We start from the raw sequence: 12,642 nt of genomic DNA, 5'->3' as shown, positions 1-12,642 counted from the left end.
TGTGGGGCCCCAGCTGTCTCCCCAGAGCTGAGCTACCTGGGACTGGTGCAGAAGCCTGGCCAGTCTCAGCAGTCGGGCGGGGGGGCTTGGCTGGGCCCCTCCAGGCAAGTGGTGCCAGGCCCACAAAAGATTAATCCTGCCCTGCCAAAGACCCCACATTTCCCACAATGCTTGTGTGCACTAAAGTAAGGGTTTGAAAAATACATTTACCAGTAACAAGTGGGAAGCTTCCCAAGTGTGTGAGGGATTGTTTCTAGCCCTTATAATTGTGAAGGTAACCATCCAGAAAGGAACCAAATGTAAACAGATGCAGCGTGGTCTTCCCCAAACTTCAGACAGCTCCAGTGTCTGCTATTCAGCATGCCTCTCCAATTTTTCAAGTATTGTAGGATACTCCAAAGGCCTCATTTGCAACTAAGGTTCTGCTTTTATTATCTGAAGACTTCTTACAGGAGGCATGTGAATGGCACCTCATACTTTCTAACATCTAAATAGCAATTAGCCTCCATAGGGAACAATGCATGCTATACTAAGACTGCTTTATTACTAATAGATTTGCAAGAATTAAGTGTTTTATCTCTGGAACTTTCCCAACTAGTTTCACTAGTAAATAGGATGAAAGAAGTTCAAATAAAGAACAGATTCTAGTTCTTTCAAAGTCAATTGTTACAATTCAACACTATCCAAAAAATGAAAGCATGCTAATCAACTGAAGAAAGTTTTGAAAGACTAGTTTGGTTTTGGCTTGATCAATAAGACATTTATAACTTCAAATCCCCAGATTCATTTGCAGAGATGAAAGGCAAACCCTCCCTAGCAACTCTTGGCTGGACAAGCTCCTATAATACATAGCAGTTGACCTATAAAGGATGTCAAGGAAAGGGGTATGTCTAAAGACATTATAGATAGTTTATAGGCAAGAGAGGGGAGGAAAGATGTGGCAAGGGGAATTTTCTGCAATATTTATGAATCTTATGTGTGCCTCAGTTTCCATCTGCACTTCACATTGTAAAAAAGTATGTCTCCTGGTCAGACAGCATAGAAGGCATGAGGTAGGGTATCATCTGGTTGTCATGAACAGGGTCATAAAACTAACCGTCTGAAACTGACCTTGAATCAGAGCAACCAGCAAGACAAAGATGTCCAATGACTGAAGATCAAACAGCAGAAAACCCTGGGGAGACAGACAAGGGGGAGAGGGAGAGCAAGAGATGGAGTCTATCACAGCTTGGCTGGCTCATCATGGCACTGGTTTGACCTGGGTGAACTATGACTTAGATTAGCACAGAGAGGCAGAAGTTAAGGACTTTCAGCTTGTCTATGCGCCAGGTGACTAACATATATGTTACCTTGTTTTGAAAAGGCTGCCTGTTTCACTGTAAATACACAAGTGTGTCATGCCCTGAAGGGGTACAGTACAAGCCTGGTGTGTCATGCCCTGAAGGGGTATAGTACAAGCCTGGTGCAGGACTCTGGCTTGGCTGGATTTACTGCAGAGAGCCAGAGAGAGAGATAGGGATAGCTGGTGCCAAAGGCCTAGTCTCAGAGTCCTGGAGACCATGGGCCTGCCCATGTGGAACTCCGTGGGTCCTTGGGGCCCAGCACACTAAATGGGCCCCTCCCATGAGACTTGTTACAGGCTGGGGCACAGACCAGACCCTATGACTAACACAAGGCTAACACTTGGAGGATTCCAAGAGACATAAAGTGTTAAAGTGGGAAATGCTGAGAGAACATTATAAAGCTGTTGACAAACTGCCCAAAGTTTGTTGTGACATAATGAGGAAGAGGCTGTCAAGTGAAAGTTTGGAGTAACATTGAAGAGCAACAATTGGCTGCCAAATTTAACTAGAAACTTAGGCCATGTCTATAGTAAGAGTGACAGTGTATTATACTGCCAAAGTGCTCCTAGTGTGGATGCAACTATAATGGCAAAACTGCACTTTACTGGTTTGGCTACATCTACACCAGGGACTTTTACCAGTGCAGCTATGTTGGTCAGGGATCACACCCCTGAGCGACATAACTATGCTAGCAGAAGTCTGCAGTGTAGCCAAAGCCTTAGTTCTGTTACCTAAACCTGGCTCTTAAAATCTTGAAGATGCAAATAGTGAAGACATTTGGTTTTGAGATGTTTAGAAATATAGAACTTATTTAGCAAAAATAATACTGTTTCACCTTGCAAATGACCGGTGACCGCCATGACAAGTGCAAATACCAACAAGAGGACTAGTTTGTCCTAAGCCAGAATGGACACATTACTGGAACTGATGTCTGCTGCTGCTATCGCAGTATTTATATGACTCCCCACTTCAGTATCAAAACATTACTGTTCCAAAAGAGTAGATACCTACTGTTTCAATGCTGTTGTACTCTTACAAGTTAAAAGCAAACTTTTCTAGATCATTTAAAAACATTAAATTCTGAGAAATTGGTCAGATCAAGTCAATTTCCAAGGAGGCTCTCTGAAGTATTAAAAAAAAATTAAGCCACTAAAGTTTCTCCTGCAGTGGAGGCACTGTTTTGCCCACCATAAAGAAAACTACAATATTAGTTGAATGAACCAGCTGAGATTAGACCTGCCAATTCAGGTTGTTCCCTTCTTCCTGAAGGGATGACTACACACTGCATTGACAGGACTGGATTATCTGTCCACATGTACTTGTTTTATAGCAGTTTCAAGTCATGTTTAATTTCTAGCTCTGAAAATGCTGTTTTACTTGAACTAGATTAAAGTTTTATCACATTTACAATATTTGTGAGTTTCATCACCATGGCATCTGAGCCTCAAGTTTCACCTAAGCTAAAATCTGAACATACTAAAATAGCCTGATAGAAAAGTTCTTCAGAAAACCCAAGAGATCAGAGCAGCAGATACCTAGCATTTATTTTATAACTCTCAACGGTGCAACAGAAAAATTGAGTGTGTAAGATCTCCCTAATCCAAGAACTATAGTCTGTTCAATCAGACCAGAGTAATAAATAATACCTAGTTAGAACTCTTTGGGCTTGCGTAGCAGGTTCTATGTTACTAAGTGAGAAACTGGAGCCCCATTACCAGTCCTGACCTCTTGATGCCTGCAAGAGGAGCAATGAGAAATCAGGGGAACTTTAACCATGTCATTCAGTAAAAATTTCTCAAGATGATTAAAGAGAAACACTAACAGGCTTTAAGTCAGAGGTGGGCAAACTACGGCCTGCGGGACCGTCCTGCCCGGCCCTCGAGCTCCTGGCCCGGGAGGCTAGCCCCCGGCTCCTCCCCTGCTGTCCCCTCTCCCCCCGCAGCCTCAGCTAGCTCCTCCTCCGCCAGCGCAATGCTCTGGGCAGCAGGGCTGTGAGCTCCTGGGGCAGCGCAGCTGCAGAACCCAGCCTGACCCGGTCTCTGTGCTGCATGGTGGCGGCAGCGTGGCCCGACACTGCCAATCACCAGTGCTCCAGGCAGCGTGGTAAGGGGGCAGGGAACGGGGGGGGGGGGGGGGGGTAGCAGGGGGGGGGGTTGGGGGGGGGGGTCAGAGGGCAGGGGTGGGGATAGGGGTCAGGGGAACAGGGGGTTGAATAGGGGCAAGGGTCCCCGGAGGGCAGTCAGGAAGGAGGGGGCGTTGGATGGAGCAGCAGGGGGAAGTGAGAAGGGGTGGTTGGATGGAGCAGGAGTCTGGGGGGGCAGTCAGGAAAGAGAGGAGGGGTTGGCTGGGGCAGCAGGGGTCCTGGGGCTGTCAGGGGACATGGAGCAGGGGTGTGTGGATGGGGCAGGGGTCCCAGAGCGGCCGTCAGGAAACGGGGGGCAAGAGGGGGGTTTGGATGGGGCAGGAGTCCTGGGGGAGCAGTCAGGAATGAGAGGGGGGTTGGATGGGCTGGCGGGGGACAGGGGTTCTGGGGGAAGTCAGGGGACAGGGAGAAGGGGTGGTTGGATGGAGCAGGGGTCCCAGGGGGGCAGTCAGGAAAGAGAGGAGGGGTTGGATGGGGCAGAAGGGGTCCAGGGGCCATCAGGGGACATGGAGCGGGGGCGTGTAGATGGGGCAGGGGTCCCAGAGCAGCCGTCAGGGAATGAGGGGGGGTCAGATAGGAGGTGGGGGCCGGGCAGCCCTCAGGCCAAAAAGTTTGCCCGCCCCTGCTTTAAGTCAATGATTGGTTATTCTTTGGCAATGGAAGAGGGCTGGGTACTGTTTTGGGAGGATAGAGAGAATCTCATTAAGCGATCTGCAGGATGACAACTATCTTGAAGAAATCATGCCCAAAGATTATGGAAACCCACAGCACAAGTCCTCAATGGAAGGAAGCAAACAGGTAATGCAGACAGGGAGAAATTAACTCCAAACATGATGGCAAAGACAGTTGAATAAGGTTGTTTCTCTCAGCTGAAGAGGCAAGATAGCTATATACTAATGGCATATCTTCACTAGCAACGCAGCAGCGCTTTAACGTGGCTGTGCAGTCACACCACCAGCGCTGGGAGAGAGCTCTCCCAGTGCTATAAAAAACCCACCTCCACGAGGGGAATAGCTCCCAGTGCTGGTGCACGTTACAGCGCTGGGGGGGGGGGGAGGGAGAAATGGTGGGGGGGTGTTTCACACCTCTCAGCAAGAAAGTTGCAGCACTGTAACGTGCCAGTGTAGACAAGCCCTAAGATGTCCAGCAATAAGGTGTTCTTAGTAAGTCTCCCCTCTAGTATTCAATAACTTTGTTCTATATCTGTCTTGCTGAGAACTCACCAAAAAAAAGAGCAAAATGCAAATTTAATCACATTACTGCTATGTACTGAAGAATGAAAACTGAAAGAAATTCCAGAAAATGTAACTTTTCCTAAATGTGCCCTTTGAATGCAATTTAGATGCACTCTAGAAAGAATATATACAAGTTACTGAGGTGAGGCAAAGCAAACTGACTGTTCATCCTGGCTAAGAAAGCAAGAGTGATTTGTGCTGTAAGAATAAAATCTGAAACAAGGCCAACATTAGAAGCAAATGGAAAGGGGGAGGGGGGGAGGAGAGGGAAGGAAGGACAAAATGTGATCAACTTCGGAACAAGTTGGCTAAATTCTAATGCTAAATATAAGAGCTCCAAATGCTGGTGAGTCACTACTTACAGACTGCCTTGCCTCCCCTCCCCCACCTGAGTGTTTACAAAGCTACAGGCCATGAGAACCTTTAAATATGTTAGGCTGAGGGGGACTGAATCCTCCTTCACCAGCACGTCAAACATAGGAAACACCCCTAGCAAGAACCCCTATATGATCACCAGCTGCCTCCCCCTCCCATATGGAGACACCCTCCAACCCCAGTCTAGTTCACACACAGCCACCCTCCCCCCCTCAACAGCTAGAGCTGTCACCCAGCTGGACTTCTTGCTTAACCCCTCTCACCCAGGCTTTCCAGCAAGCTACCCCTCAAACTCTGCCAGATCCTCAGGCCTAACCTTCCCCCAGCCAATAAACAACTCATTTTCCTGCCAGATTCCCCCTGCCCAAACACACACGAGGCCACAAACGCCCTCCCTCCCAAACTCTCCAGCAGGGCCCCACCTCCTCCAGATGAGGCAGCTCGGAGACATTTTATAAGCAGTCTCCCTGCAGCCAAAACAGAGTGGTTCCACGAATGGAAAGACTCTGGGCCCGGAGCTACGGTTCAGTGCAGCCCCTAATGCTCAGCTCGGAGGCCTGATGCGGCGGAGCAGGCCGCCCGCCCGGCATTGTTTATCCTCGCAGTCTCCTCCGCCCCCCCTCCCTCCTCCCGGACGCTAGGCCCCGCCATTACTCCGGGACAGGCAATTATCCCCCCAGCTTTCCTGGTCCACGGCAGACCAAGCCAGACACTCACCCGGGCGGCCGCGACCCGGCTCAGCTGCAACAGCGGGCGGGGCGCTTCATCCCCGGCTGGGAAGCAGGCACCTCCTCCTCCAAGGGCGGAGCGCAGAACGCTGCAGCCGACGCCACCAGCCCCCGCCTCCCCTCACCCCTGGAAGGGAGGCACCCCCTTCCATGTGCCAGACAAAGGCGCTCAGAATAGTTAGAGCCCTACGGGGCCCATTCTATACCCCCTTTTCCCAGTGTCTTCAGAGGTTAGCAGAGTCGCCCACCGTCCCATGGGGTCCAGCTTCTCTACACCTGTCCCCAAACCTCCTCCCCTTTCCAGATCACATGGACCCACAGTTCCAGGGGTACCAGGTCTCCTCCAGCCCTTCATCAAGAGCCATTTCTTTCCTGAGGCACCAGCTGAGGTGTCCCCCTTGGAGGGCCTGAATTCCTCTGCTCCGAAGTTGAAGAGCAAAGGCTTGGCTCCTATGAGAGAGGATGTGCTCCTATGAGAGAGGATGTGCTGCTCCAAGCCACTTGTCTCCTTTGGCAGCAGCTTGGGGAAGGTCAGACACCTCTCAACACTTTAGGCATTTCTAAACCAGTCACTGCATGTTGTTGGTGCTTATCTACTTCAGTCAGTGAGCCACCACCCAACAGCCCTTAGGATGCACAATTTTCATGGGTAACAATATCATCTAGCTCCTATATAGTATTTTTCCTCAGTAGAGCTCAAAGCACTTCAAAGAGGGATGTATCATCCTCATTTTACAGATATGGAAATGAGAAGTGAAATGACCTGCCCACAGTCACAACAGACCAGTGGCAAGGCTGGGAATAGAAGCCAGGTCTCCTGGGTCCTAGTCCATTACTTCTGAATTCTGACATCGAATCACAGTATTTTGTCTGCAGGACCCTAGCCCTCTGATCTAGATATGTGCTTAGTTTTATAACAGGCTACATAAAAAGGACTATTGAAGTCAGTACAGACTAAAATTTCATACAATTACTTGTTTATATTGTTCTATATACGATACAATGAAATGTAAGTACAATGTTTATATTTCAATTGATTTATTTTATAATTGTATGGTAAAAATGAGAAAGTAAGCATTTTTTCAGTAATAGTGTGCTGTTACACTTATGTCTCATTTTGTAAGCAAGTAATATTTAAGTGTGGTGAAACTTGGGGGTATGCAAGACAAATTATACTACTGAAAGGGGTACAGTAGTTTAGAAGGATTGAGAGCCATTGTTCTAGAACATTCATCTCAAAATGTCAAGCAACAAACGAGAAGTGTTACTGATTGATCTGCCCCACAGGATAGCTGTAATTGCTAGTGATGATCTGCCTTTTCAGCCTTCTACTCGGGTATCCTGAAGAAATAAGTCTGCTCTGGGCAGTGGAGTATCAAAACTGTGCTCAGGGAACTGGTCTCTGAAGATACCTTTCCACTGTTACAGCTCCCTCACGAGGAATCAACAGCACACAACATTTTCTTCTGTTGAGTTTATCATTCACTGTAACCAAGCTGCAGAAGTAATTGTTTCTATGCTACCTTGCTTCAAAGCTCACAATCCCAACTCAAAAGGCAAGAATCTTTTCAACAACTCACTTCAAGAGACTTCTTAGGTTGGATGGACAACCACAGAGACATTGCCTTTTCATATATGGTCCAGACAGAGTTAAATTTAAATGCAAACATACTAGATTTTCCTGCAGCACACATCTGGATTCACCACCATCTCCCCTTGTGAGAAAATATCCTGGGGAGTGCTGTTCCTCCTATACTGTACAATGCCTGCAAAGATGATGCAAACTTAATCAGTTTCATTCGACTATGGAAGGAGGACAACCATTCAATCCTTAAGGATGCAACAGGACTTCTAGTAGGAACTCAATTCCCTCCCAACCCTGTATAAAATCCATAAACCAGAATCATATTACATAAGTTGTTTCAATGTTAAAAAAATTAAAATCTAATATTCTATACAGTTAGGAACACAGGAAATTCAGAGCAGAAGCACACTGCAACCATATCTATCCATAATATAGAGCTTTATTTTAGACTGTGACCATAACTTTGAGTTCCATAATCATACATGATAGTGCCACTTCTTTATGGCTCTTTAATCATACATCAATGAATCTTACAAACTCTTGTGAGATGGTTAACAGGTAACCAATTAGTTATTCTCCACTCTTCATCATAAGACCAAATCCTAAATTACTCAGCACCTCAAAGGATTGGATGCTATTCTTCCACTCAAGTGGCCAACTCCCCCACCTAGGCACAGAACCAGCACGTCTTCCCAAACATATCACATGCCAGGACCATGAAGCTATAGCACGCGGACAGCAAAAATTAACATGGAAGTAAGTCACATTTAAAATATGAGATGTACATATGAAAAAAGTTTAAAATGTTTTTCTATGGAGTACATATTTGTTGTTCCAACAAAAAGGAATGATGGGATTCTTGAATCTCTACAGGGAAGAGAGAAGGTAGTTTGACTACCTTCTCTGGTTTTCCATACTTCAGAAATCCAGCTCTTCAAGTTTAACCTGAATTGTGTGCGCACACATGCCTCTCACACACACACACACGTTGGAACTCCCAGCTACTGTTCTAAACTTCCCATCTTGCTGAGAATTCTCACCAATAAACTAATTGCAAGTTTAAGGTCCTCTGTTTAGAGCCACATTAGGGCAATGAACTGTTACTTTTGCTGGCATTTTCCTCAATATAACATGTTCTTTGAATGCAACACAAGTGTTTTAATTTCATTGCAACTCCATTTGTTTTTAAAAGAACATTTGCAAATTTTAAAGAGGGGAGCTACCTGTGCTGAAAGGATAAAAACTTCAAACAAGGCCAAATGTGGAAAGAGAAAGGATGTAGGGGGTGGGAGAGAAATAGGAGAATTAGATCACCTTTTGAATTTATAAGCTCAGCTGCTCCAGTGTTGGAGCCTATATTCACTACACTGCAAAACGCATATTTAAAAGGACACACTGGCAGGTAAATTTCCATGGCCTGCAAAGACAAGTGTGTTAGTAGAGGTGATACCATATGACCTCTCTATCATGAAGAAGTCCCCCTATAGCAGACAATCCAAAATTCAAAGTTCCATTTTTTTCTGAAAATTAGATAGCTAATAACAAAAATGTTTTGCTCAACATTTGCACTGCTGAAGAATAGAGTAAGCAATTGCAGAAACAAGCCACATTTTAACAAGATAAACAGAGCACCATCTTCAGCCACAGCACATTTCAAACCCTGTCTGCACCTCTGTATACAAAACAAAAATGAGAATCAAGAAAGGAAAGAATGCAGCATAATGAGGCAACCTACACATGGATTAAAATATGCTCCAATCTAGCACTGTAAATACACTCCATGAGAAATATATGGCAGAATGATTTGCTTGCATGGGTAGCATCCAGTCTTAGCTTATGTTATACGCACACAATCTAATTTACATTCTCTGTCCTCTTAGGCTGCATAGTATCAAAGCTGTGCTGCATTTTTGGATTGTCACTGACAGCCAGATTCAGCCAAAGTAAAATTTGCAAAAGGTAAATAGACAGCCTAGCCTGTTAGCTGGTGCTGTGCTAAGGGTCACAAGACATGTTTCTACTTAGCAAGAATACTAAAAGATTTGACAGAAATGAGAATATTATTTTCAGGGGCTATCTTGTGACCCACACCACCGAAAAGTCAGTAAGAAACTCATCTTGATTATCACTTCAAAAGTTTTTTTCTCTTAATTGGCCTCTCAGAGTTGGTAAGACAACTCCCACTTTTTCATGCTCTCTATATGTGTGTGTATATCTCCTCAATATATGTTCCATTCTATATGCATCCGAAGAAGTGGGCTGTAGCCCACAAAAGCTTATGCTCAAATAAATTTGTTAGTCTCTAAGGTGCCACAAGTACTCCTGTTCTTTTTGTGGATACAAACTAACACGGCTGCTACTCTGAAACCTGTCATTTTGAAGCTAGATCACCAAAATCCAAGACACATCTTAAGTATCAAGAGCTGCAAAGAACAACTGAGTTCCAAGAATTATGAAGCGAGAACTCAGCTCACAAGACATCAGTTTTTTTTTTTTCAAATCACTTCTGGAGGCAGGAATTGTCAAGTATCATATAAACTGGTTTCCACCTAGAAAGTCTGGCCTGATCTAAATGCCATAGGGAGTAGTCAAGTGATCTTTTTCCAAATTAGCTGTTAGGAAGTCTGTCTGGTGCTAATAAAGCTCAGCATGCTGGGGTAACTGATAACCTGCACAGTGACCCAAAAGTACCTTTAACGCTACCAGGTAACAAGAGTCCGATGCACTACACCTTAGCTCTGACTGCCCAAAGTGCCAACTGAATCCCGCATTGACAACTAACGGAAAGTCCAAGGGCTGCAGCCAACACTTTCAACCAGGGCACATTTCAGCCAAGAGCTGCGCTAACACTGAGGTGCGAGTACAGGGGAGCACGGCGACTTCAGAGCTAGAACCGCTCATCTCCGCAGGCCACACGCTGGGCCCCACCGAGCGTTGGTAGGCACCTAATGCGGGTGCCTCACGTTCCCCAGGGGCGCCTGTGCAGACTCGCCCGACGGCCTCTCCGGCCAGGGGTCGCTGCCGGCCAGGGCGCTCTGTTCACGTTCTCGGCCTACGGCAGCTCCGCACCCCCATCGCCGCAGTGTCGGGTGCTGGCAGGGGCAGGGCCCGCGCTCTGGCTCGCAGGAGAGGCCCAAGGGGACGGGTTTGTTCTTCCCGGGCCGGGGGCACCTCACGGGGTGGATGGGCCTAGAGACCCGCGCCGGCCCCGCCCCCCAGTAGAACGTTAAACTGTCTGCTCACTTCACTGCCCCCCGCCGACCCTGTTGGGCGGGAGGGGGGGAAACGCCACCCCCGAGCGCGAGACTCGTGACACGGGCGGGAAGGCCCCAGACTAGGCATGTAAATCGGGGGGAGGGGGGCGCTGACAACACTCACCCGAGCCGGTGCGGCAAACGCCGGGCCGCTCCTCAGCGGGGTTTGAAATCACTAACGCCCCCCGCACCTCGCAGTGTCCTGAGCACCCATTGGTCGCTGCCGGCCCCGCCCATTCCCTCAACCTGGCACCTCATTGGGTAGTTTGAATCCGGCAGTCACGTACCGTCCCCGTTCTTTAAAGGGGCAGCTCCAGGCCACGGTGGCTGCGGCGCTATGTCGAGCATAGGAAACTTCTACGGCCTGTTCTCCGGCCAGTGCCCATCAAGGCCCCGCCCGCCTCACTGTCCGCGGGCGCCGGATTACCGGCGCGGGCTGCGCCCTGCGAGTGACTCGGGCAATGCAAGGAAGACGCCGGGGTGGGGAACAAGGGGCCGGGCCTCTCGCGGCTGTATTGACAGAGGGAGGAGGGGGCGTGCGCTGCGCGGGGCAGGCAACACGTGACACTAATGAAATGATTCTTTTTCTAGGACGCATCATTGACCTGTGGAACTCACTGCCAGGAAAACTCATCAGGAGTTTAGCAGGATTCAAGAAATGGTTACTAGTTCGAGGACCAGTGAAGAGCCATAGTTACATTAGAAATGATAAATCTATACCGGGGATATATGGTATATGTGGTATATGGTATATGGCCTGCTTTAGGAGGGGAGTGAGGTGCTAATTAAGTGGTAGGTGAATAAAAGGCTTTTGCTGAAAATCATTCTGTAATTGCCTACTTCATGTTTTCATAAGTCTTCCTCTGACTGAGACAAGTTACTGGACTTGATGGACCACTGGTCTGAACGAGTATGGCAATTCCTATTTGAAGTGATATAAAAGTAATATAGTTGCACCTGGGGCTTTTAGTTTCCCAAGCTACTCATTAACCCTCATGGCATGTCCACCATCCTCCATAGACTGCATTATTGCTTAGACAATAAAGATACAAAACCTATAAGGAAAACAGCATCTGAAGCATAAGCAAGAAAAATACTGACAATAACTAATTCCTCTCTTCTTTAAATATGCAAGTTCCTGGAGCCGGGCACTGAAAAGAATCCATGGAAGGTAGATCGGGGATGTAAATTGCACTAAGTATCTTAGTGAAGGGCTAAAGATTTAAATTTCTGACCTTGGATAGTAGAGTGATATGTTTACTGATAGCCTGCATACTTTGCTATTCCTTACTAGGAAAACAGTTTAAAAACAAACAAATCTATAAAATGAACTAGTCAACAAATGAGGAAGTGGCCGCAGGAGATAGAACTTTCACAGAAGATGGCTCGAGAGTGGAATTTACTGCTTGAGTAAATAAGAATGACTACTAACCTTGCTGCAGGTGGAACTAACTGTAGAGAAGACTCGTCTTCCAAAGCAGACCACAACAGGGTAATTCAGTTTGGGCATGGCAACTGGGAGTGCCTGAGTCCTCTCACCTTTTTATGTTTTAATGTTGCAGTGGCACTTGCCACTGGGTACATGTGCTCCAATTTCTGAAACAAGTTCTCTCTACTGTCAAACCAGAGAGCCAGGCCCAATTCAAACTCACTTCCTAACCTGGCAGAGTTTGGGAATTATGCACAAAATGCACCTTACTCCTGGGAAGGGTGGGAAGACAGAACCTCCTGTCATAGGTGAAGGAGTTTCTGCAGCATAAGGAGTCCTGAAAGGAGATTCCACTCCTTTTGGCAAAAGGAGGGTGGACTTTAACTTAGTTTTCTCAAAACAACCCTCTTCAACATCAGCATCCTTACATTTTGTATATATAAAAATATACAGAACTTTAACCTGTTGGCAGGGTTGAAAAGAAGGGCTATTCTTTTTGTATTTACTTTTCCAGAGAGGTGCTCAGATATCACTGTGTCAACCACACTAT

General features: G+C 46.8%; 1 protein-coding gene across 7 annotated transcripts in view; it reads right to left on the bottom strand.

The window, feature by feature from the left end:
• The window catches only part of CKAP5 (cytoskeleton associated protein 5), a 100,018-nt gene extending 89,130 nt beyond the window's left edge, over nucleotides 1-10,888 (bottom strand). For 2 of the 7 annotated variants that reach the window (XM_034769519.1, XM_034769525.1), the window contains exon 1: nucleotides 5,814-5,954. The gene's annotated coding sequence lies outside the window, so the exon portion shown is untranslated. Of the gene's footprint in view, nucleotides 1-1,110; nucleotides 1,132-5,813; nucleotides 5,956-7,496; nucleotides 7,591-10,191; nucleotides 10,613-10,787 lie in introns of those variants that run through there. The other 5 variants (XM_034769521.1, XM_034769520.1, XM_034769522.1 and 2 more) reach the window with 5 other exon arrangements.
• Nucleotides 10,889-12,642: the final 1,754 nt, after the last annotated feature.

The sequence above is a fragment of the Trachemys scripta genome, chromosome 4 (genome assembly GCF_013100865.1).
Source record: "Trachemys scripta elegans isolate TJP31775 chromosome 4, CAS_Tse_1.0, whole genome shotgun sequence".
NCBI classification, from domain to species: Eukaryota; Metazoa; Chordata; order Testudines; family Emydidae; genus Trachemys; species Trachemys scripta.
Note: the sequence above shows the minus strand (reverse complement) of the source record. Positions and strands in the feature narration are given on the sequence as shown.